The sequence below is a fragment of the Equus przewalskii genome, chromosome 1, assembly GCF_037783145.1.
Source record: "Equus przewalskii isolate Varuska chromosome 1, EquPr2, whole genome shotgun sequence".
Taxonomy (NCBI): Eukaryota; Metazoa; Chordata; class Mammalia; order Perissodactyla; family Equidae; genus Equus; species Equus przewalskii.
Genome location: NC_091831.1, coordinates 139037465 through 139060234, shown reverse-complemented (window position 1 = coordinate 139060234; position 22770 = coordinate 139037465). Strand labels below are relative to the sequence as shown.

At 41.0% G+C, this 22770-nt stretch overlaps 1 protein-coding gene across 1 annotated transcript in view; it reads left to right on the top strand.

The window, feature by feature from the left end:
- Positions 1 to 5256: 5256 nt before the first annotated feature.
- The window catches only part of TMOD3 (tropomodulin 3), an 81092-nt gene continuing 63578 nt past the window's right edge, over positions 5257 to 22770 (top strand). The window contains exon 1 of the mRNA XM_070580062.1: positions 5257 to 5570. The gene's annotated coding sequence lies outside the window, so the exon portion shown is untranslated. The remainder of the gene's footprint in view (positions 5571 to 22770) is intronic.

The following is a 22770-nucleotide window of genomic DNA, read 5'->3' as shown; positions in this document are numbered from 1 at the left end:
GAACAGGATGTCTTTTTTAGCCAATAAATGTTTATAAAAATTATAACACAATACAATAATAATACAAGGAAGGATAAGTAGAGATTATATCATATCATAATTCCATTTGTAGAAATGTTTGGTGTACCTAGCATTTATGATTTAAAACCAGAATTTAATTCTTATTCAATTCCATTTAGGTCACAGATCTGTGCCTAATCACCCTTTTCGCCCCCCTCCCTCCCCACTTCCCCTCTGGTAACCACCAATCCAATCTCTGTTGCTATGTGTCTGTTGTTGGTTTTATCTTCTACTTATGAGTGAGATGATACAGTATTTGACTTTCTCTCTCTGACTTATTTCACTTAGTATAATACCCTCAAGTTCCATCCATGTTGTCACAAATGGCCAGATTTCATCATCTCTTATAGCTGAGTAGTATTCCATTGTGTATATATACCACATCATCTTTATCCATTCGTCCCTTGATGGGCATCTAGGTTTCTTCCAAGTCTTAGCTATTGTGAATAATGCTGCAATGAACATAGGGATGCAGGTATCTTTATGCATTGGTGTTTTCATGTTCTTTGGATAAATACCCAGCAGTGGAATAGTTGGATCATATGGTAGATCTATTCTTAATTTTCTGAGGATACTCCATTCTGCTTCCCATAGTGGCTGCACCAGTTTGCACTCCCACCAGCAGTGTATGAGGGTTCCCTTCTCTCCACATCCTCTCCAACACTTGTTGTTTCCTGTCTTGTTAATTATAGCCATTCTGACAGGAGTGAGGTGATATAGCACTAACACTTAAAATAATAATTAGAACTTTGGTATAAAATGTTAGGTTTATTTGTGTATCCTAGAAGTTTGTTCTTTGATAGTGGTATTTGTCAGCAACCTTGGCTTCAGCTGAAAATTTAAACTCTCAGCCCTTTGGCATTTGGCTGAAATGTATAGTCAGTGTACCTCCAGTGAAGTCATAACGAAGTATGAAAACATGAGGAACAGCAAAATTAATTCCAGCTGATGGCATTACGGGAGTTTGAATGAGAAGTAGGGATTGAGATGGACAGTGAAACATGAGGAGGCTTCTAACAGAGACGGTGATAGGGAAGGCCATTTCAAGCCGCAGGGGTTGCTTGAGTCCTTTCTATACAATTGCATGCCCCAGCCATGGTACTACCTTCTCTGGTTTCTTCCTCCCACTGCTTTCACCAATGTCAGGTTCCCAGGATGAAATCCTTACCTTTTAGTTTCAAGTTTATATCTTCAGCTTAAGTTTTCTCAGCTCTCCTATAAAATACATGGCTAGGAAAAAAAACTGAACTTAAACATTTGAAGGAAATTATTTCCTAAAGGAACCCTTTAATAACAAGAAAATTGCTGCTGGCTTTAATTTGCAGGTGATGATTCAGTGTGACATGCTTTATGAGTTACTCTAGCTGGAAGTTTAAAGATAACACTAATTAGGGGTTGTAATACATTAAATACAATTACAGTGTCATTTTACCAATCACTTTCACTCTAACCGAAGCCTGAAAACTAATAAGAACCATAGTCTGTCCTTATTCAAATATTTTACCTAACAGTCAGAGATTTGTTCTCTGTGGTATGTTGAACTTAAACTGTCTCCCATCACTTGAGGTGGGGTTAAATGCACGGGGTCGGGGGGAGGGGTGCCATGCCACTTCTGTTTCAGAGGATCGCCTTGTACTGAACCGTCACTGCAGTAGTCAGCTTTTGCTTGGTCAGTCTACAGTAACAAACAAACCTAAATCTCAGTTTACTTCTTGCTGACATTACATGTCAGTAGCTGTGTTTGGCTGAGGCACTGACCCATGTGACCCACCCTAGGACCAGGCAGAAGGACCAGCCTCTATTTGGAACATGCCCTTCTCTTGGTGAAGGGAAAAAGTAAGCACACTAATGGGAAACAGCAAAGGCCCTTAAAGCTTCCACTCAGAGCTGTCCCAGTGTCACCTCCACTCCCATTCCATTGGCCAAAGCAAGATTCATATTTGGAAGCTTTGTGATTCCAATACAACGTTTGTGTGAAGAAAGAAGGAAAACCTCATACCAGATCATAGCCAAGCCTGACAGTGCAGCGCAGTGGGCGGGGCTGTCTTTTCCTCTAAAGGAGAGCAAGTACTTGGGGACAATATTTCAGTCCACCACAGGTATTTAGTGAATTTACCTTTTCACTTATTTATGTAAATACAATTTTCAGGTTTTTCGTTTTTTTTTTTTCTTCAAGAATTGTGTTCTTCTAACTATAAGCTCATAATGGCAACTCATGAAGTATAGTGTTTTTAAAAGAGAGCTCTGTCCCCATTTCAGAATGAGTTTCAGTGGGTCTTGTCCTGTGGAGCCAGCCCTGTTGCAGCTGGTGTTTATATCCGAATCAGGTCACTGGCTGGCATTTACAGGCAAACCCTCTGGTTTTGTGTCCTGAAATGAGAGGAGGAGGGGAAGGGAAGGATTCAATATTCATTTATTTACAAATACTTATTGGATACCTACAGTGTGTCAGGCATTGTTGCTGATGCTAGAGATAGAGAGGTAAACAATACAAAGTCCTCCTGAGCTTATGCTAATAAGCAAGATGATGTCAGGTAGTGACGAGTGCTATGAAAACAAACAAAGTAAAGAAAGGGGAGAAAGACAGGGTGAGGAGATCAGAGAAGACCTTTCAGATGTGACATTTGGGCAGAACCTTCATTAATACCAGGGCATGGGCCATGAGTATTTGGAAGGAAGAGCATTGTCCCATGTAGTGCAAAGATCTTGAGAGGGGAATATGCCTGGCAGGACTGAGAACCCTGAGAGAGGCCAGTGTGAGTGCAGCAGAGTGAGAGAGAGTGTGGTAGGAAATAAAATCGTCCTGTAAGGACTTGGAGTGGTGGTAACTTGGAGTTTCATTTCAAATGTGATGGGAAGCCATGAATGATTGGGGGCAGAAGGGTGACAAGATCTGATTTGTTTTATAAAGATCATTCTGGCTGCTGCTGTAGAGAATAGATTGTAGCAAGAGAGAGGAAGCAGTGAGGGAGGTTCTATTTTTTACAGTTTTATATGCTATTAGGATGTTATTCTTAACATCTCTGGTCCTATATATGGTATTTAATGTACATGGGTTTAGGAGATTCATGTTTGTAAGCCTTGTGATTACATAATGATAATATTTGTTTGAAGAAAGGGGAAAAAAAATCCAGCACCAAAGCACTTTATTTTAGAAAAAGGAACTAAAATAAGATGCAGACATTTGCTAGGAAAAAGAGAGGGGCCAGCCTGGTGATGCAGCAGTTAAGTTCGCACGTTCTGCTTCAGCGGCCCGGGGTTCACCAGTTCGGATCCCAGATGCGGACATGGGACCACTTGGCAAGCCATGCTGTGGTAGGCATCCCACATATAAAGTAGAGGAGGATAGGCACGGATGTTAGCTCAGGGCCAGTCTTCCTCAGCAAAAAGAGGAGGATTGGCAGTGGATATTAGCTCAGGGCTTATCTTCCTTAAAAAAACAAAAGAAAACAAACAAATAAACAAAGAATAGCTAAAAGAGAAAATAATGTACACCTAACACCCCATACTGAAAGGTCAGGGAGGAAACATGTCTTAGATTAAATCAGTCAGACATTGATTTAAAAGACTTTCTGCCTAAAAAGCAAAGCAAAAGAAGCCACATTGTGGAGGAAAATCCTTCTTAAAACAAACCACATCTGGGTGGCTGTAGTCCTCAGTTCTGCTTGTTCAGGAACTCCATTTTGTCAGTTTCCCCAAGAGTGATGCCTCAGAGGTATAGCAGGAATTCACAAGAGACTTGCTGGTAAGCCAGAATACCTATATATTAACTTATAATGAAATATAGAACTATCAAATGAATCCAGATATTCATCTCATCCAGTCAGAGTTAGAGAATTTGTTTCATGTACCATGGACATGGCCACAGATTATCTTACTTTAAAGAATTTGACGAGATTTAGGAGACACATTGATCAACAGTGAAAAGCATGCTGGAATTTGAGTCAGGCTACTTGTGCTTTATTTCTGGATCTCCAGTTACTAGCTCTGTGACCTTGTGCAAATTACTTAACTTTTCTGAGTTTTAGTTTTCTCATCTGTAGAAGTGGAGGATATTAATATATTCTTATAGGGTTACTCTGAGGATTGGATGAGATATTATAAATGAAGAGTTGGCACAGTGCTTGGTGTGGATTAAGTACTCAATAAATATTAGTTGAACCTGAATTCTTTAGGAAGTTGCTCTCAGAAAGCTATCTGCAAGAATATTTGAGAAATTGATTCACGCTAATTTGCCATAGGAAATAAGATGCAATGGCCACAAGATTTAATGTTGATGATCTTCTAAAAGTATTTGCCATTTAGGAGGGGTTTTTTTCTTAAAAACTGAATCATCAGTGACCTTCATTGCTGGGATTAGTAGGTGCCAGTTGCATGAAATTCCAGAGTGTTTACCTAGGGTGCTCCTTGCTCTCAGGGGCAGAAGTAGATGCCAAGAGAGGTTTAACCGTAGTTGGCTACCACACTGGGTGTAGCTGGAATGTACCTCAAGCAGGCACTTCAGTCCACTCCCTGGCTGCCTTTGGGAAAGAAGGTGTTTCAAAGCTGAGCATTACTCCTGGGAATGGTTTCCTCCTGAAGACAGACCAGGAAAATTGCCGCTGAGTGACTGAATGAATGAATGGAAGGCCATCGCTGTTCCTTCTCCTCAGAGCCCTAAAGAAAAGGCAGCCATTGAACTGTCCCCCTAGGTAATCCCATGGTCTCCATCCTCCCCTCCGGACTACCGATCTGCCTCAGTCCCCTCCCTTGAGCAGCGCCCACCTACATTGGCCCAGCTCCACCGCCTGGTGAAGCTAGAGCTTGAAGCTGGAAAGGGAGGATGGGATGAGGCCGAAACTGCCAGGGAACATAAGGGCTGTTGCTGCGACATCATCCCTGGTTGCATGCCTAAGGAAATCACTAAAGTCACTACGCTTTTGAGGTGACATCTACCTGATTTATGCCCCTCTTGTGCCCTAGCCTTTATTTGCTTACTTTTCTTTCGGTTTTTCCTGACAAGTTTAAAGTGCTCGACGTCACGTCCTCGCATTAGCAACCAAGGCTACAATACAAGCCCTGCCTTGTATGCCTCTTTAGTAAATGTCAAACTAAAGAGGAAATCTATACCAAAGAGCTTCCAGCTGCTGTTTATAGCTCCCAGAGGGTCGAGGGTAAATATTTCCACGAGTAGAGAGCGTCGTCCCAGGCTGGTGTAAGGTTTGGCATCCGCAGCCGCTTCCAAAGTCCTGCAGATTGTAAAGACCAGGGTCAGCACTGAGCTTAGCTCTCCTCGCTCGAACTACAACTCCCAGGATGCCCTACGACCCGGGAGTGCGCATGCGCATCGGTGGCGGAGGGGGAACCAGCCGCACGGACAGCGCCGGCGGGTTGGGGGAGCTGCTGGCGGGTGGATCCGGCAACTCCCTGGGAGGCAAGCGCGGGCAGACGAACGGGCGCTGGGAACTGGGCGGCAGGCAGTCCCCGCGGGTCTGTGAAGGAGGTCGGTGATCCCAGCAGGCGCCAGCCAGGTAAGCCCAGCGCGGTGCTTTCCAGGAAGTCCGTCTGCGGGCGCGGGCAGGGAGTCGCACGGGCCATGGTGGCTGAGCAGGGAGAGGTTGCTGCCTTCCAGCCGCCCGGCTCCGGTCTCTCCTCTTACCGGTCCCTCCCGGGGAGCGAGGGGACGCCGGGGGCTGCCTCGGGGCGGACGGGCCCGGGTGGGGGCCGTGGGGCGCGCTGGGCGTCGCCCGCGGTGGAGGCGCGCGAACCCCGAGCCGCTGATGAATCACTCGGGGGCCCGGCCTCCCCGGGTTCGGGACCGGCCCCTTCCCCTCCCGCTGGAGCCCGCGCCGGCCGCGGCCGAGGAGCTCGCCCTGCCTGCCCGCCCTGCCACCGCACCGAGGCGCAGCTCGGGGCACGATCGTCTGAAGGGTTTTCTCACCAAGTCTCCTTTAAAGACTTGTGCTTGTTGAAAGTTGGAAAGGAAAAAAAAAAAACCCCAAAATCTTAGGGGCACACCCTTTTTTTTTTTTAAAATCGAAGTCTAGCTTGTCTTGCATTCGCCGTTTTTATCTTTCTGCTCTGTCTTAGAATAAATTCCTGGCTGCCGTGCAGCACAGCTGGATCCGGCTGTGAAGTTTGTGTGCTGGTTTGTTTTGAGGACGTGACTGGGTCGTTTTATTTTTGCTAACAGGGGTTGGTGTGTTTCCTCTGCGAGCCTGCATTCTGATTACAAACAAATGGGAAACAGCCGCAGATTTATTTATTTTTTTTTCGTGTTTAGTTAAGAATCGCATTTCCAGCTTGCCCTTGGCCTCTCTTAAAACCAAAAGTCGTCTGGGAATGAACACGGCGGTGAAACTTATCCCAGGAGGTCGTTCTTGAACAGGAAATAAGCCTGTGGAGATTGAAGTTCGGCATGTGCGGTCTCCCTTGGTCTGTAACATTTTCATGCAGCTCCTGTTTCTTTTTCTGAGAATCCTTCAGATTAATTTTTCGGCAGATTAAGTTGATTAATTAACTGGCCTGTCAAAAAAATATATACGAGGCTTAGAAAAATAGTTTAGTCCAGCCTCATTTACCTTTGCTTGACTCTTCTTCCTAGTCCTTGGCACCTTTTTATCCTATCGCTTAAGAGCCTGCAATCATTTTATTGTTAGACTTAGAATCCCCTTTCTAATGCATTCCTATGAAAGGAACAAAAACGGAATTAAAATGTGAGATCCAATATATTCCAACTCTTTTAGCTTGCTTACTTTTGAACCTCTCAGATGTCTAGTTTGCTCATCTTTAAAAAGAGGTTATTGGACCAGGGGACCCTGAGATTATTCCAGCTCTAAATATCTCTGATTTTTTTTTTTAAAGATTGTCACCTGAGCTAACAACTGTTGCCAATCTTCTTCCTCTTCTTTTTTTTTTTTTCTGCTTTTTCTCCCCAAATCCCCCCCAGTACATAGTTGTATATTCTTAGTTGCAGGTCCTTCTAGTTGTGCTATGTGGGACGCCGCCTCAGCATGGCCTGATGAGCAGTGCCATGTCTGCATCCAAGATCCGAACCGGCGAAACCCTGGGCCTCCGAAGTGGAGCATGTGAACTTAACCACTAGGCCCCGGGGCCAGCCTCTAAATATCTCTGATTTTTAAAATTGACTTATTTTATTCATTCAGGAAACATTAGCCACATTTGTCATTCCTAGCCCTGTACTAGCCTGTACTAGGCATGAAGGAACAAAAATGATTTTTTGAGAGTGTTTGTGACCTAATGATCAGTTTCTTTTCAACATGTTCTTATGACTAATTCCAAGTTTTGTGGTATACTTTCCAGGCCAAATTACTCTCTAATTAATAACTTCGCCTAAAGTGAAATACGTATAGGTCACATCCCCCAATGCAATGATCGGTTTCACTCTAATCAGATTCTTCAAGTCTCAGCTACTGGTCCATTTGAATAAAACACAGTTTCAGTACAACAGAAAGGACTTGAATGGTGTATGCCGGTGCTTCTCAAACTTCAACACACACAAATCACCCAGGGTCTCGTAGGTTTGAAGTGGGGCCCCAGAATCTGCAAGTCAGATAGGGAATGATGTCATTGCTGTGGGAGACCACACTTTAAATATCAAGGGTTGGGAGATGTTTTAAGGTGTTTATGACAGTTTAGAGACTGATGCTGATAGCTATGATGTTAGATGCATAGTGATTGGCTTTTTCCAACTCTCAATTTTTAAAAATAATCCTACTCACTCTAACAAAAATAATTGCCTGCACAAGTTTTTTGTGTTTTCTTTTTTCTCCTCTTTCTTTCCTCTCTCTTTGCTGTTTCCTCTCAGATTTTTTTTTTTTCTTGTCCTCTTCCACCCTCAGTTGTTTTCATTCATGTTTATTCAGTAATTCAAAATGTGTTTTACCCCGTCCTGTACAAGACACTGTCTTAGGCTCATGGTGAATACAGACATACAAGACATGGGTTTTGTCTGGGCGCTTTGTCTCTCTGAGATAAGGCGTGCGTGCTTGTTTATAGTTCACAACACTGCCAGAGCCATCTGAGGGAATACAAGCGTGCAGCGGGAGTTCAGAGGGAGAGGTCTCTTACATTTCTGGGGATGGGAAACAAATGAAGTCATCTTTTTTCCATTCACTGGACATCTCTGTACCCCCAGGCTATACTCTCTGTTCTGTTTGAGCATATATGACATATTTACATAGAATACAGTACAATTTTATAAATTTATTTATTTAGAACCTGGGGTGAATGAAAATCAGTTAGATCTGAGCAGTATCGTAGGAAAGGGGAGAGTTGGTGGGGATAAAAATATACCTGGATAGAAACCAACAGAGAGAGGGGAAAAGATGAAGAGGAAGGAAGACAGGAGGACCTAGGAAAACAGGAGGAGAAAAGAGCTCAGGTTTTCAGCTGTTGATTTGATGTACACTGCTCTTGTTATTTTGGCTATGTTACCATCTTTTAAAGATCAAATTAGCTGGCAAACTGTTCTTCATCCTTTTCAGTTTCTCTTAAATTTAAATATGTATGGGCTCACTCTTGATTCAAATAGTTGAGGAGGGCCTTATTCTCTAGGCTGTAATAGTGGCTAAAGCACTGTCTTCCTCCTGTCATCAGCCTACCTTGCTGACATTTGATTTACATGCCTTGCTTATTCTCATTTTATCTCAGATTCTCTAAAATCACAACTATAAAATCATACCGAGAGGAAAATGGTGTAGAAAACAGAAAATTCTACTGGACCTGCAACAGTCCATTAAGTACATATTAAAATTGTGAAGAATCAAACTTGCTTTGGTATTTACGAAAAATTAAACATGAACTCATACTCATATCTGTCTACCTATATATAGATAATCCATTAGGTTCTTTATGGTAATGAAGGACTAGAGATCTGAATACTCCAGAGTGGCAAATAATTGAAAATGTATGTGTGGCATTCTAGAATTTCATCTGAAACAAAATCATTAACCTATGTCTTGAAGCAGAGTGTTAGTTTATATATTTTTTTATGAGGGTATAATTAACATTTAATGAAATGTACATATCTTGTGTCCAGTTCAAGGAGTTCTGGCAATTTTATATACTGTAACTTCTACCAAAACAAGGGAGAAACTATTTTTATCATCATAGAAAGTTCTCTCATGCCCCTTTCCAGCCATTTCCCTCACCCACCCTCCTCCAATGGGAACCGCTTTGTGCCTCCATAGTTCTGACCCTGTAGATTTGTTTTGCCTTGTCTTGGACTTGATGTAAATGGAATCATACAGTGGTATGTGCTTTTTGGTGTCTGGCTTCTTTTGTGTAACAGTGTTTTTGAGATTCATCTGTGTTGTTTGCTTATATCAGTGGCTTGTCCTTTTTTATGGGTGAGTAGTATTCCGTTGTATGAATATGCCCCAATTTGTTTGTCTGTTTTCATCTTGATGGATATTTGGGTTATTTTCAAGTTTGAGCTATTAGGAATAAGGTTGTTATGAACATTCTTTTATAAGTCGCTTGTATATATGTTTTCCCTTCTCTTGATAAATACCTAGGAGTGGACTTACTGAGTCATGGGGTAGATGTATGTTTAACTTTGTCTAAAAAAAACCTTCAAAACAGTTCTCCAAAGTGGTTTATATATGAGTTCCAGTTGCTCTACATTTTTAATGTTGCCAAATCTCAGTGCTGTCAGCCTTTTTTATCCTAGCCCCACTAGAGGATGTAAAATGGTAACTCATTATGGTTTTAGTTTGCATTTTCCTGGTGAGTAAGGATGTTGAGTGCTTTCTCGTGTGCTAAGTGGCCCTACTATATCTTCTTTCATGAAGTATCTGTTGAAGACTTTTGCCTGTTTTTTCATTGGGTGGTTCGTCTTTTTATTGCTGTTTCTAGAAATTCTTTAAATATTCTGAGTACACATCTTTTGTCAGATATATGTTGGCAATATTTTTTACCCAGTCTGTGGCTTTTCTGTTTGTTTTCTTAGTGATGTTGTGATGAGCAGAAATTTTTAATTTTGTGAAGTCCATTTATCAGTTTTTTATTTTATGGTGTTTTTTATGCCTATCCTTAGGGTTTTCTTCTAAAAGCTTTCTTGTCGTAGGTTTCACGTTTAGGTCTGTGAGCCATCTCAAATTAACTTTTTTTTATGGGAGGTAGGAGTTTAGGTTCATTTTCCCTCCATACGGATATCTAGTGGTTTCAGAAACACAGATTAAAAAAAACCTTTCCTTTCTCCATTAGATTCATTGGCATCTTAATTGAAAATCAGCTGAGTTACTTTGTATTTTAGTTGTGCTTGTATTGTCAGTTTCTTAAGTACCCACCCTGGATCTTCAGGAAAGAAACAAAAAACTTTTATGCACCCCTTCTAGACTGCAACTAGACTGAGGCTGATCTAGGGATGGTTACCATGTATTTCCAGATGGAGGAAAGCTAATATGAATTTGAATTTTAAGTGTCTCTTCTGTGGGTTGAGTTAATGAAGGCAAGCTCGTCAATAACAGTTGCACCACGCCCATAAGCCAAGCAGCTAGTGGGGAGAAGGAAGAAGATTCAAGCCCAGAAAGATCACCCAGGCCTCTATTAGAGCAAGCTCTAGAGATCTTAATATTTTCTTGTTTAATGACTTGTTCAAAATAGGTGTAAATATATATAACCTATGAGTTTAGTTTCCATCTTCTTCTACACCACTCCAGTCCAATCCTTTATGACGCATGAATCCTGAATTAGTCTTGGAGGAATTTCTAAGGAGAATGATTGGTTACTTTTTCTTCCAGATTTTATTGGCTGATAACACAATAAAATGAGAACATTATTTTTAAAAGAATGTCACCTCATCCATATTACATACTCTAATGTAACTATTTTAATTTTTCCTCATTTCCTTCCAGGCTTTGTTCATCCACATGCATACCTTTATATGGTTGTAATCATAGTGTGCATGTTCTTTTCTGTTCAGACAGTGAGTGGTACCCAGTGAATGCTGTTTCCCATATGTGGGTCACCCTTGTTAGGAAAGACAAATAAGGCTGGAGACAGAGGAGAGACCACTAGGGGATTACCAGTGGGAAATTGTGAATCTAAAGCTTGATTAAAATAGAATCAAGGGGCCAGCCCAGTGGCCGAGTGGTTAGGTTCGTGCACTCCACTTTGGTGGCCCAGGGTTCGCTGGATTGGATCCTGGGCGCAGACCTACACACCGCTCATCTAGCCATGCTGTGGCAGCATCCCACATAGAACTAGAAGGACTTACAACTAGGATATACAGCTATGTACTGGGGCTTTGGGGAGGAAAAAAAAGAGAAGATTGACAACAGATGTTAGCTTAGGGCCAATTTTCCTCACCAAGAAAAGCATACCTTAAAAAAAAAAAGAAATCTCAAAAAAAAAAATGGAATCAGAACAAAGTTGAGATTTTCAAAGATAGGGTTTCCCTTCTATGGAAATGCAGGACGACTTTGGTTTCTTTATTCTCTCTCTCTCTCTTTAATATATAACAGCATTTTTTTTTTTTTTTTGAGCAAGATTAGCCCTGAGCTAACATCTGCCACCAATCCTCCTCTTTTTGCTGAGGAAGACTGGCCCTGAGCTAACATTCGTGCCCATCTTCCTCTGCTTTATATGTGGGACGCCTACCATAGCATGGCTTGCCAAGCGGTGCCATGTCTGCACCCAGGATCCCAACTGGTGAACCTCAGGCCGCCGAAGCGGAACGTGCGAACTTAACCATTGCGCCACTGGGCTGGCCCCTATAACAGCTTTATTGAAGTATAATTCACATACCATATGAGTCACCCATTTAAAGTGTACAAGTCAATGGATTTTAGTGTATTCACAGAGTTTGCAGCCATCACCACAATCCATTTTAGAATATTTTCATCACACCAAAAAGAAACCCCTTACCCATTAGCAGTCACTACCCACTCTCCCCCCAAGCCCTCCCCCAGCCCTAGGCAACCATTAATGTGCTTTCTGTCTTTATGGATTTGCTTTTTCTGGACATTTCATATAAATGGAATTATACAGTAAGTAGTCTTTTGTGACTTGCTTCTTTCACCTTTATAATCTTTTTTTTTATTTAAAGATGTTATTTTTCCTTTTTCTCCCCAAAGCCCCCTGGTACATAGTTGTATATTTTTAGTTGTGGGTCCTTCTAGTTGTGACATGTGGGATGCCGCCTCAGCATGGCTTGATGAGCAGTGCCATGTCCACACCCAGGATCCGAACCAGTGAAACCCTGGGCCGCTGCAGCGGAGCGCGCGAACGTAACCACTCGGCCACGGGGCCAGCCCCCACCTTTATAATCTTAATAGTTCATTTTGAGAGTCACTGAAATACAAGCAAGCTTCCTCCAGAGATGTGTGCACCTTCTGACCTGTAAAGATATACACTCCCTCGGGTACATGTGCTCAAACACCTCCACCTGCTCACTCAGGAAGGAACACAAACACACCAAGACAAACTTACCAGCTAAGGTGACTGATCGCAGAGATAACGCTTTCCAAATAAACAGCTTCATATCCAGGCTTATCTAAGTGCTGATATCACTGCAAATGCGTACACGCATCCTGAAGCATGTGTGAGAAAATGGTGAAAATATGGTGAGCTGGGAGGGACTGAGGGCTGAGTGGACAAGAGAGAGTGAGAGCGTGATGGCAAGTTGAGTTTCTTTAAAGTGTATTCTCCTGGTGTGTAAAACACTTCCTAGAGCTTTTAGTTAAGTTTTTTTAACCTGTACCAATTGTCTGATATTTATATATTATTTAATATGTATATAGACTTGGTAAGGTTGTTGTAGTTCCTTAACCTATTGCGTAGCAGTCCTTTTGTGCAGGATGCTATTAATCATAATTATAAGGTAAGGGACTTCCATATGGAAAATTACAACCAACAAAAATATTTTGGTTCCCTGGGTATAGTGTTGTCATTTTAATGAGGAGTCATTAAGGAATATTTCTTTGCTATGCATACCAGTGAAAAGAGAGGAGGCCCCTCAAACGTATATATTATAAGTCTGACATCTACTCAGGCAGCCTTTACCCTGCGGCAAGCATGACAAGATTTGATACACCCCAAGATTTTTTTTTCATAGTGGGCAATTATTAACCCAAGTTAGTATTCTTAAATAACTGTTTTGTTTTGTTTCCTCTTTAAAATAGCCACTGGGGTGCTGCACCTGCTTGGCAGGCGGGTGGAGTGGGTGGGTGGGGGTCGCATGAGGGGTGGGGAAGTGGTGAAGAAAGCTCAATTTGATTGGGAAATATCAACAAGTATGTGATTATTTGAAGTCAAGCCCCGCCTCTCTGTTTTTCGACTCCTCGTCCCTAAGATCTGCAGTTTCTTGAAGAAAATCACAGAACCATACACAGAAATGTGTGACAGATGGGCACTTCTCTCCTCTGCAAGGCATCTGAGGCAGCCCCACCCCTGTTAGTCATCAGCACACCCTCTGTACCTGCCCCTCCTTTGCCAGTTTTTTTTGAGCCCCCGTTATTACTCCTCCTTGTTAAATGATCTCATGTCCTGCTCTCCACCAGAGAATAGCGCTTGTCACTGCGTTCAGCCCCTTAGCCTTCCCGCCTGCCAGAGCCTCTTTCTATTTTTTCCCACTGCCCAAACCCTAGCTCTGGCCCATCTCTCCTTTTGAGTAGGATACTGGGGAAGCCTCTTCAAAGAAATGTTGTTTGAACTGGTCCCTGAAAGATGTGAAAGGATCTGAACATGAGAAAAAGGGAGAGAGGCTCTGTCAGGTGTCCTGAGCAGTGTGATCTGAGGGCTGGAGCAGGAAAGCGTGGAGCTGCGTTTACTTCCTTGGCTGGAATCCCTGGCGCACGAAGAGCGCTCCTTCCTCTTTCTTCCTTCCTCTCCTTTCCCTGGCTCCCTTCCCATCCCGCGCCCCCCCCCCCCCCCTTAGCATGTACTTTGATCTCTTTGCTTGGTATATACTTCTCCTCCCCCCTCTATCTAGCTAACTCTGTCCTTCTCTGACCACCCACAGTGATCTCTGAACTTCTGCAGCACTAATTGCCAGTACCATTCTTTTGTCACTTAATTATATATTACCTTGATTTTTTTTAATAGCTTTGTCTGCATGTCTCATTTTCCCAAATAGAGTGTATTAGTCAAGGTTCTTAGGTCTCAGGGAACACAACCCACTTAAGCTAGCCTACGAGAGGATGTGGTGGCAGGGCTGGGAGCTGCAGTGGGTGGTTATGCTAAGGTGACTGCGCTCCCTGCGATGAATTACAGCTGGAACCCAGAGCAGACTCTTGGAGAGCCACTGCCCTTCCTCTTCTGGCCACAGCTTGCGTGGACTCTCTTCTTCTTGCTGTGCCTCTGCTCCATTCCAGGACATTAATTTGGATTTTTTAAAATATTGCGCATTACAATATTATCTATCTTGATTCCTGAGTTTTTTGGGCCTCCTCTTAAATCTTACACCTGAGCTAAGTGCCTCCCTCCCTCACCCTAACTCCTGCCCTGCTCCATTCTCTCCTTTATGGACTGGCTTTCTCTCGGGCGTCTGCTTTGCCCTTAGCTTCAGCTTAAATGTGACTTTGACTTGCTATGATGCTGCCTTCAGACTGGATAATATTTGATTTCTCAACTCAGGTTTTCTTTCCCAGCTTTCCAAACTCCTGGAGAATAATTGGATTTGATTTATCCTGCTTGAGCTATGGGTACCCCGTGAGCAAACGTCTGCGGGGTTGGGGGGCATGTTATGATTGCTTAGGCTGCATAATTCACAGAGCCTGGGGTAAGGGTGATCCCAGACAAGGGGGTTTAGGCTTGGTCATTCCCAAATATGCTTACTTTGGTACCAGAGATCAGAGGGAAGTTACCATGCCATATCTTTTTTGTATCTGCATTGCTTCTAGCAGATTCACAGCTAAAAAGTAGGTGTGTCTCTTGTTTAGTATCTGTTTATTGCTATGACTCTGACCATTTGACCATTAGAATTAACTTTTGGGCATAACAGGTTAAATCAGAGCAATACTTTTAAGATTTAAAATAATTTGCTAAAATTTGTTTTATCATCATATGAAAGATCTCTAATTTTAGAGCAAATTAACAATTTTTTAAATGTTTTTGAAATTTATTTCCTAGTTCAGAGAAAATAGGGGAGTAGAATATTGATAATCAATTAAACAAAAAATGGTAATCGGTCTTTACTGCCGCCCAGTTAGGATATGGTAAAATCGGGTACTCCCATCATTGATCTCAAAGTTAACTGATTCTCCCTCCTCGTTATTTTATGATACATTTATTTAGTATGTGCTATGTTGCAGACACTGTGTTGGGCTGATGATATAAAATTAAGTGCCTGCCCTCAAAGTGCTCACAGCCTGTGGAGAAGGTAGATATTTACACAACGGATTATAATGCATGAGATAAGTGTTGATAGAAGTGTGGGCAGGGTGGTGACTTAACACCTCTCTTCTTCTGCTGTTTTGTGTACATCCATCTCTCACCTTTATATTCTCTTAGTCTTCATCTGTCTCACCCAATCTCTGCAGTTAATTGTCTGTATTGTATGGATCACAGTATAGTAATGTCTCATTTACCTAGCATGAACTAATGAAGTATTCCTTAAAAATGACATTTGAAGATAATAATGATAATAATGAATTTATTCATTATTGATAATGGTAATAATTCACCATAATCACTATTCATTTAATGAATTAGTACATCAGCCCAATGAGATAGGTACTATTATTCTCATTTTACAGATGAGAAAACAGAAGGACAACAGAAAGTTCACTGAAATCTTTTTTTAAAGCTATTTTAAATGTCAAATGTATTATAAAGTTTTTCCTGGTCTTAAGTGCAGCCCTCTGAACTTGATTTAAGCAAGATGATTTGGAGGATGTAGAAGTTAGCCTTCATTGTGCGCATCAGGTAGTCTGTGCGACTGAACTGCCTTCAGAGCTTGTTGCAGTTTATAGGCTGTTGGGAATTGCATTCAATTGTTCCGCACTTTTGTGTTTTAGTTACCTCATAGTTTTGCCTTCTCTTTTGCCTCCAGCTGTGGCTTCTTGTTGCCAGTTACTGTCACTTCAATAATTTGCTTCTGTTAATGTGTAATGTGTAGTAACATAAAAGTGAAAACATGTAGAAAGCAAGTATTTTATAGAAGCTGTGTGATATGTAAAAAGCATGAATTTTAGGGACAGCTTCAAAACTCAGATCTACTGTTAAGAAAGAAGTTATATATCCTTGGGCAGGCTCTTTATCCTCTCTGAACTTCAGTTTCTTCATCTTTGGAGTGAGGTAGTAATTTTTACAGAATTATATGAGATGAAATAGTAAAGTCCCTGGCATATTACAGGTAGGCAAATAAAAACTGATTCCTTTCTTTTTCTCTTCTATAATTATATTGGAATATGGCATTTCTCTTTATTAATCTGAGAAACACAAGTAAATGGGGAAAATGTGTTTCTATGATGTAAGTAAGATAATAGTTTTATTCTATCACTTAAAAATAGTAGTTTACAGTTGGTATCATAGGTGTTAATTTTAGAAATATTTTCCTGAACTCCCGTTTTGGGTACTTACACTAAGCTCTCAGCAACCACCTTCCTTCCCTGCATTAAATCAAGTCGTTTTTACTTCTCTGTGGCTCTCTCGATATCCCTTGTTTGCTATTAAAGGAAAAATGTCCTTCAGCCCTTTTTAAAGAACCTATGCCAAGGCAGACCTTATGACCCTGGGCAGTAAACCAAGCTTCTTGACCAATAGCAATGATTTCTAAGACTTCCTTTCTTTCATCAGTTCTGCTTTTTTCAACTATCACCAGTCTTAAATATTTTGTTTTTCTTTCCATCCCCACCCCCTTCCATTTCTCCTTTCCTAGAAGCTATCCCCACTAACCGTATGGTTCTCATTATTTCAGTAGATTTATATGGTTTGCTGTATGTGTATATGTATTTTTCAAAGGCTATATTTTGGTAGTTTTCATTATCATTTATAGGGAACTCTCCTATCTTAATGTCGTAAAAAATGTTAGTTTTTGTACTAGAAGTTTTATGCCTTTTGTCTTGAAACTCCAGTAAAAACCTGTGAATACTCTTTCCTTATTGGACTGTCAGATGCTTTGCCACATGCAAATACTCCAGCTCAAGTCACCAAATTACCTTTTTTTAAAAAAAAAGTAACAATTTTATCGAGGCATAAATTACGTACCATAAAATTCATCCATTTTAAGTGTACAATTCAATAATACCAAATGTTTTTCTATCAAAAACTCTTATACGTCTGAAATTACACAATGTTATAAACAAATATGACGTCAATAAAATAACTGGAAAAAAAACCCCAACTCTTCAGTGCTGTCTTTGGTCTGTAAGAGGATAGTCATCTTGCCCTTTTCCCTTTTTGTTCCCAAGATCGCTTGTGGTCGTTGTGTGGATGTTGCTCCTGGCTCAGGGCCCACCACATCTTTTTGGTCGGTTCTACATTCACTACCTCCCCCTTAAGACATCAAGACACATTATGCAAATTGTAGGCGTGTGCCTCTGAACATTTTAACTCCTTCTTCATGTTAGTCTGAGAATTAATGTAATTGCTATCGCAAAGCTTGCTATGTCCCCAGGCCCCTGAAATTGAGGAGAGTAAAAGCAGTGGTATCCCAAGTCACAAGTCACAAGTGTGCTGTTTCTCTGAGGGTCTGCATGAAATGCCTTCACCACGTAGGAATGCTGCATGGCCCACTGGGGAGCATGCATCCATATCAGTCGGGGCACTAGATGCCTGAATCAATGGCAAGTCTTGGGGCTAAATGGTGTGGTGCACCCTGAGCATCAGAGGAGAAAGGGACTAAGTAGGGCTGGAGCAGCTAGGAAAGGCTTTGGAGAGGATGGCCTTGAGCTAGTCTTTGAAGGAGGTGCAGAGTTTGGAGAGGATGGAGAAGTGAAATTTGGGGCCGGGGAAGGGAGATTGTTGAAGAGAAGTGCACACCACTGTGAGAAACAAATGAGGCAATGAGGCGAAGGCGGACTTAGGATATTTGTGAGACCCCGAGGAAGCCAGCTTGATTAGAGAGAAGGATTCCTAGTAATTCTTAGCGAAAGTAGGAAGGGAGAGTTTTATCAAAATCACCTGAGAAACTGTCAAAATACAAACACCTGACAAATAAAACCTTCTAAGCAAAGGAATGAAATGTTGAAAGCACTGCTTCAGGAAGCATAGTCAGGTGACTATAAGCAAGATCATTAGAGCCAGAAAACAAGGCGGCTGCTCGACCCTGGGAGCGAGGGCTTGGCAAAGCAATGTTTTTACTTTCTTTATGAGGCTCCAGAAATTTCTCTAGGTACTGGAACCTTTCCTGGGAAAGGGCAGGGCCCAGAGACGCAAGGCTTTGAAGTCCTGCACAGAACTTCAGAAAAGTTAAAGTTGTTTCTCTTGATGTTTCCTTAGGGAAAAGGAAAAAAACACCCCAAAACTGGCTCTAATCCCAGTTTTAGAGTTTCAATTATATAGGGCCTTTGGTCCCAACCTGTGGAACTTTGGAGAACATGTAATTATATCTCTTTAAATGATTTTCACTATTGATCTCATAGATTGTTAGTTTTTTTAAAAATTAATGTTCTGAAATTCTTTTAATAGAATTCTTTGATGGCTGATGCTTGTTGTTTTGCTTTTCCACCAAAGCACTTTTTGCTTTACCTGGGTATGCCATGCATAATTCATAAGTCAGAGACAATATTTGTTACTGTTTTTTCATACACAGTATCAAAATGCAACAAGAGACTGAGTTCTTTAAAAATAAAGTAAATGCATATGATACAAAACTCAAAAGGGACCACTGGATATATAGTGAACAATTCAACCCTCCAGTTTATCTCTGGCTCTTGTGGATCCTTCCAGAGTTATTCCCAAGGTTGAGTGAGCTTAGACTTTTACATTCAGAAGGACCTTAGGGGTCGTTTGTTAACCGTTACAGTATCTTGTGGTAACAGAGAAAAGTGGGCCAGATTGGAGAAATGGATGAGGATGAAGAATGGGGTTGGATGACCCTTAATATCACCATCTGCAACGAAAGCCTTTATGAAGGCTGTTTCCCAAAGGCCTCCCCACTAAATTCCAAATCTGTTTTCTTTATTCTAAAGTCTTTTTGCTGATATCTTGCAGTGTTGTCCTACTCTTGAGTGTCTTGGTTTTAAAATTTAATTAAAAGAGACAATAGTTAGATACTTTAAAATTCATTTTAAAAAGAGAAAATGAAATAAAGAACAAGGCAGAAATGAATGTGCTACTTTAGTATTTTTACTGTATTAATAAAACTTCTATTTAATTTTGTGATTGAAACTTTTTTGCATTTATTCCTCTGATTTCTGATGCATTGGAAATTCATGCCTTCATAGAAATATTCTAATTTTATTATGAGAAAACAGGAAATGATCTGTAGAAATTTGCTTTCTTCCGTGACTTTACAGGAAAGCATTTATTAATATGGTCATTCCAGTTTAACTTTTTTTTTCTCTAGTACTTAACAACATTGGCCCATGTTTGACTTCATTATTTACTTTTTTTGTTGTTTAATCTATCTGTTCTGGTTTTTCAAGTCACTTTCCTGAAGTATTTTACTTTATTGTTTTTGTGCTTATCTAGAATGATTCAGCTTTCATATTTTTCCTTTCTACTCATACGTTGTTCATCTTGGCAGTGATGAGGGCAAGTTACTATTTTTTCCCAAGGTCGGGTTAATCTGGTTAAACAGCATTTCCTTAAGATCATAAACTATAGAGCTGGAAGGCACCTGAGGCCCTGAGCCCAGGGATGACGGGAACAGGCTTCACCCTTTTGCCCCTCACTTCTGATCCGCTGGTAGCGGCTGCATAAGCACTGAGGGGGAATCCTCACTCACTGGGGAAAAGGCTGTTTGATTTGCAGTGTCTGTCGTGGACACGGAAGAGTCCACTGTCAGAACCAGCACCATATTTTGGCTATTCCTTGCCTAGCCCAGGACATTGAGAAGTGAAGTGACTTCCTCAAAATAACAGAGCCCTTAAGTCCATGGATCTCCTGACCTCCAGTTCAGTGCTAGCAGCTAAGTGCTAGGCTTTTTCTCCCTGAGAAGTCTGGTGTTTTTTCTGGGATTTGTTTGTTTTTCCTCCTCGAGTGATAGTTGAATTCTATTAGGTGCTTAAACTCGTCACAGTTTGCTGTATCTTTGGGAAAGGCTCAGAAGTGTCCATCAGGCGGTCTAAAGATAGAGGATTCTCCTTGTTCTAGCAAAGGAAAGGGCTTGAGTTACATAGTCCAGCTAAAATTGAGAACTTTCTTTTCATTCATTTTTTAAACTGAAGCTTTTTCCATTAAATTTTAAAAACTTGCTACTATCTTATCCCCATTACAATCCAACCAGACCTACCCTCCAAAAAAGGGGGCAAAAGTAGAATCTTATTAGAAAGAATGAATTGTATTAGAAGAGAGATTGTTGATTCGAAACAAAATCTGGCCGGGAAGGATTTAAACACTAGTAGAATGAGACAGAGTAGGAAGACACTTTAAGAACTTTATTTTATTTGTGTTTTTGTTTTTAAAGATTGGCACCCGAGCTAACATCTGTTGCCAATCTTCTTTTTTTTCCTTCTTCTCTCCAAAGCCCCGCAGTACATAGTTGTATATTCTAGTTGTAGGTCCTTCTGGCTCTCCTATGTGGGATGCCACCTCAGCATGGCCTGATGAGTGGCGCTAGGTCCATATCCAGGATCCGAACCAGTGAAACACTGGGCCACCAAAGTGGAGCATGCCAACTTAACCACTCAGCCACGGGACGGCCCCAAGAATTTTTTGTTTTAAACATTTATCTACTGTACTGTTTGACGTTTTGGCCAAGATCTTGCATTATTTTGCAATTACAAATACAAGTAACACTATATACAACACAAATAGCAGTAGTACCTATACACTGCATGTATGTTAATATTTATTTTTTGATCATTGATTTGGGAAATCTTCATGTAAAAAATATTGTCTCTGACATTTTCCACATCTTTTGGGCCTATTTTGGTGGTTTAAATTAGTTCTCGTAATCCCTTAGAGCATTTTTTCCATGTTTTATCAAAACCTTACCTTTTTAAAGTTTCTAGAATGCTGAGACAGCTTTCATACAAAATATTCTGATGCCTTAAACTGTTCATCAGTGGGTCTTTAGGTATTGCTGGGAACAATCATATACATCATCTTCTAGGACATTTTCTTGAGAATAGTTGATTTCTCCCAAGATAGTCTCCTCATTTGAAGGTTTTTTTTAATATAAAATATAAATTTTCAGTTGAACAGTGATGTACTTCTTAATCTTTATGGTGGCACAATTGTTGATATATAGCATTGCTAGAGGGTAGGGTTCTGCATACCCATGGATATAAAAAGGGAGTGGAAAAAGACAGAAGAGCCATCCCAGTGATGGATTCCTTCCAGTGCACCGCTTGGGCTGTACTCTTATGATGGAAGGTGGCAAAAGATTTACTTTCGCTCTATGCCTAACTTTGCTCATCACCACTTTTGTAAATTGAGAGAGAGCAACAGCGCATCAAAAGAAAATTAAAAGTATTCATTTATACCTACATTTAACATTAAACCTACAATTGAGTGTTACAGTCTCTGTGCCCTATTTGTGCTGTATCTTTGATTCTTGTGATCTCTTAAATTCCAGTTTGAGAACCATTTACGAAGTGGGGAGAGAGAACAAGAATGTGTTCCATGCAATTTTCTCAAATTCTTTTCCTCTCATTTCCATGGTCCCTTTTTTCTCCCCATGTCCTACCCCTCTAGTCCAATGCCCCTTCTCCCAGGACACTACATTAAATGCAATAGGCACTTAATAAATGTATACAAATATATATTGATTTGAAGATGGGGAAGTTGGTAAGGTTGAAAAAGGAGAGTTCTTCAGAATGAAGGAAAAAATCTGGTCTGAAGCCTAGGAAATTCAGAAGGGATGAAACTGAGGGAAGATATTACTGTTAACCTTTTGTTCGCTGCACAAAATTCTACTTGTTCTGAGCATGATTTCTTTTAGTCCTAACCTAGTTTATTTTAGGATTTTGTATATAGTTCAGTGCTTACTAACTTGGTGGATTAAGAAAATTCTTGCAAGAGGAAGAATGAGTCACAGCGATACTTCCCCATGGGAGAGAAAGAGAAATAAAACCCTCAGATTGGTCTCTCCATTATATACTTGGGATGGATTCAGCATTTTGATTGATGGCTGAGCACTGATAAGCTTTCCATGCAGCCACCTCATATTATATTTGGTTGTGTCCACAGTACGGCTGGTAGAAGGGTCTCTTAGGTTAACCAGAAGAGATAAAGAGCTCTGTAACCTTATTCTCCTGAGAGACTTGTTCATATGATGTCATTTCCATTTTAAGACTTTTTGAGTTTGCAAGAACTTTTAGAAAAGCTTCAACATTTCCTAGTCTACCCAATTTATTAAACAAACAAACCAAAAAGAAGACTGAAAAACATTTGGTACTGAGAAACTGGGTATGCTGAGGGCGTGGCTGTTGTGGATTCATCTTTGGTATGCACAGAGTGGGTTCTGCTCTGCCCTTGCCTGGTATCTGATGCTGCACCTCCACCAAGAAGAATGAAAAGAGAAGAGTTGGGGTAGAACTGGGAGCTGGTTTAGCTCCTTCGAGCCGGAAAAGGAAGTGGGGTCCTCACAGGGGAGCCACAAAGTCTCTCAGTAGAATCTTGTTGAAAGACTGTTTTTGAAGGGGTATGAGTAAC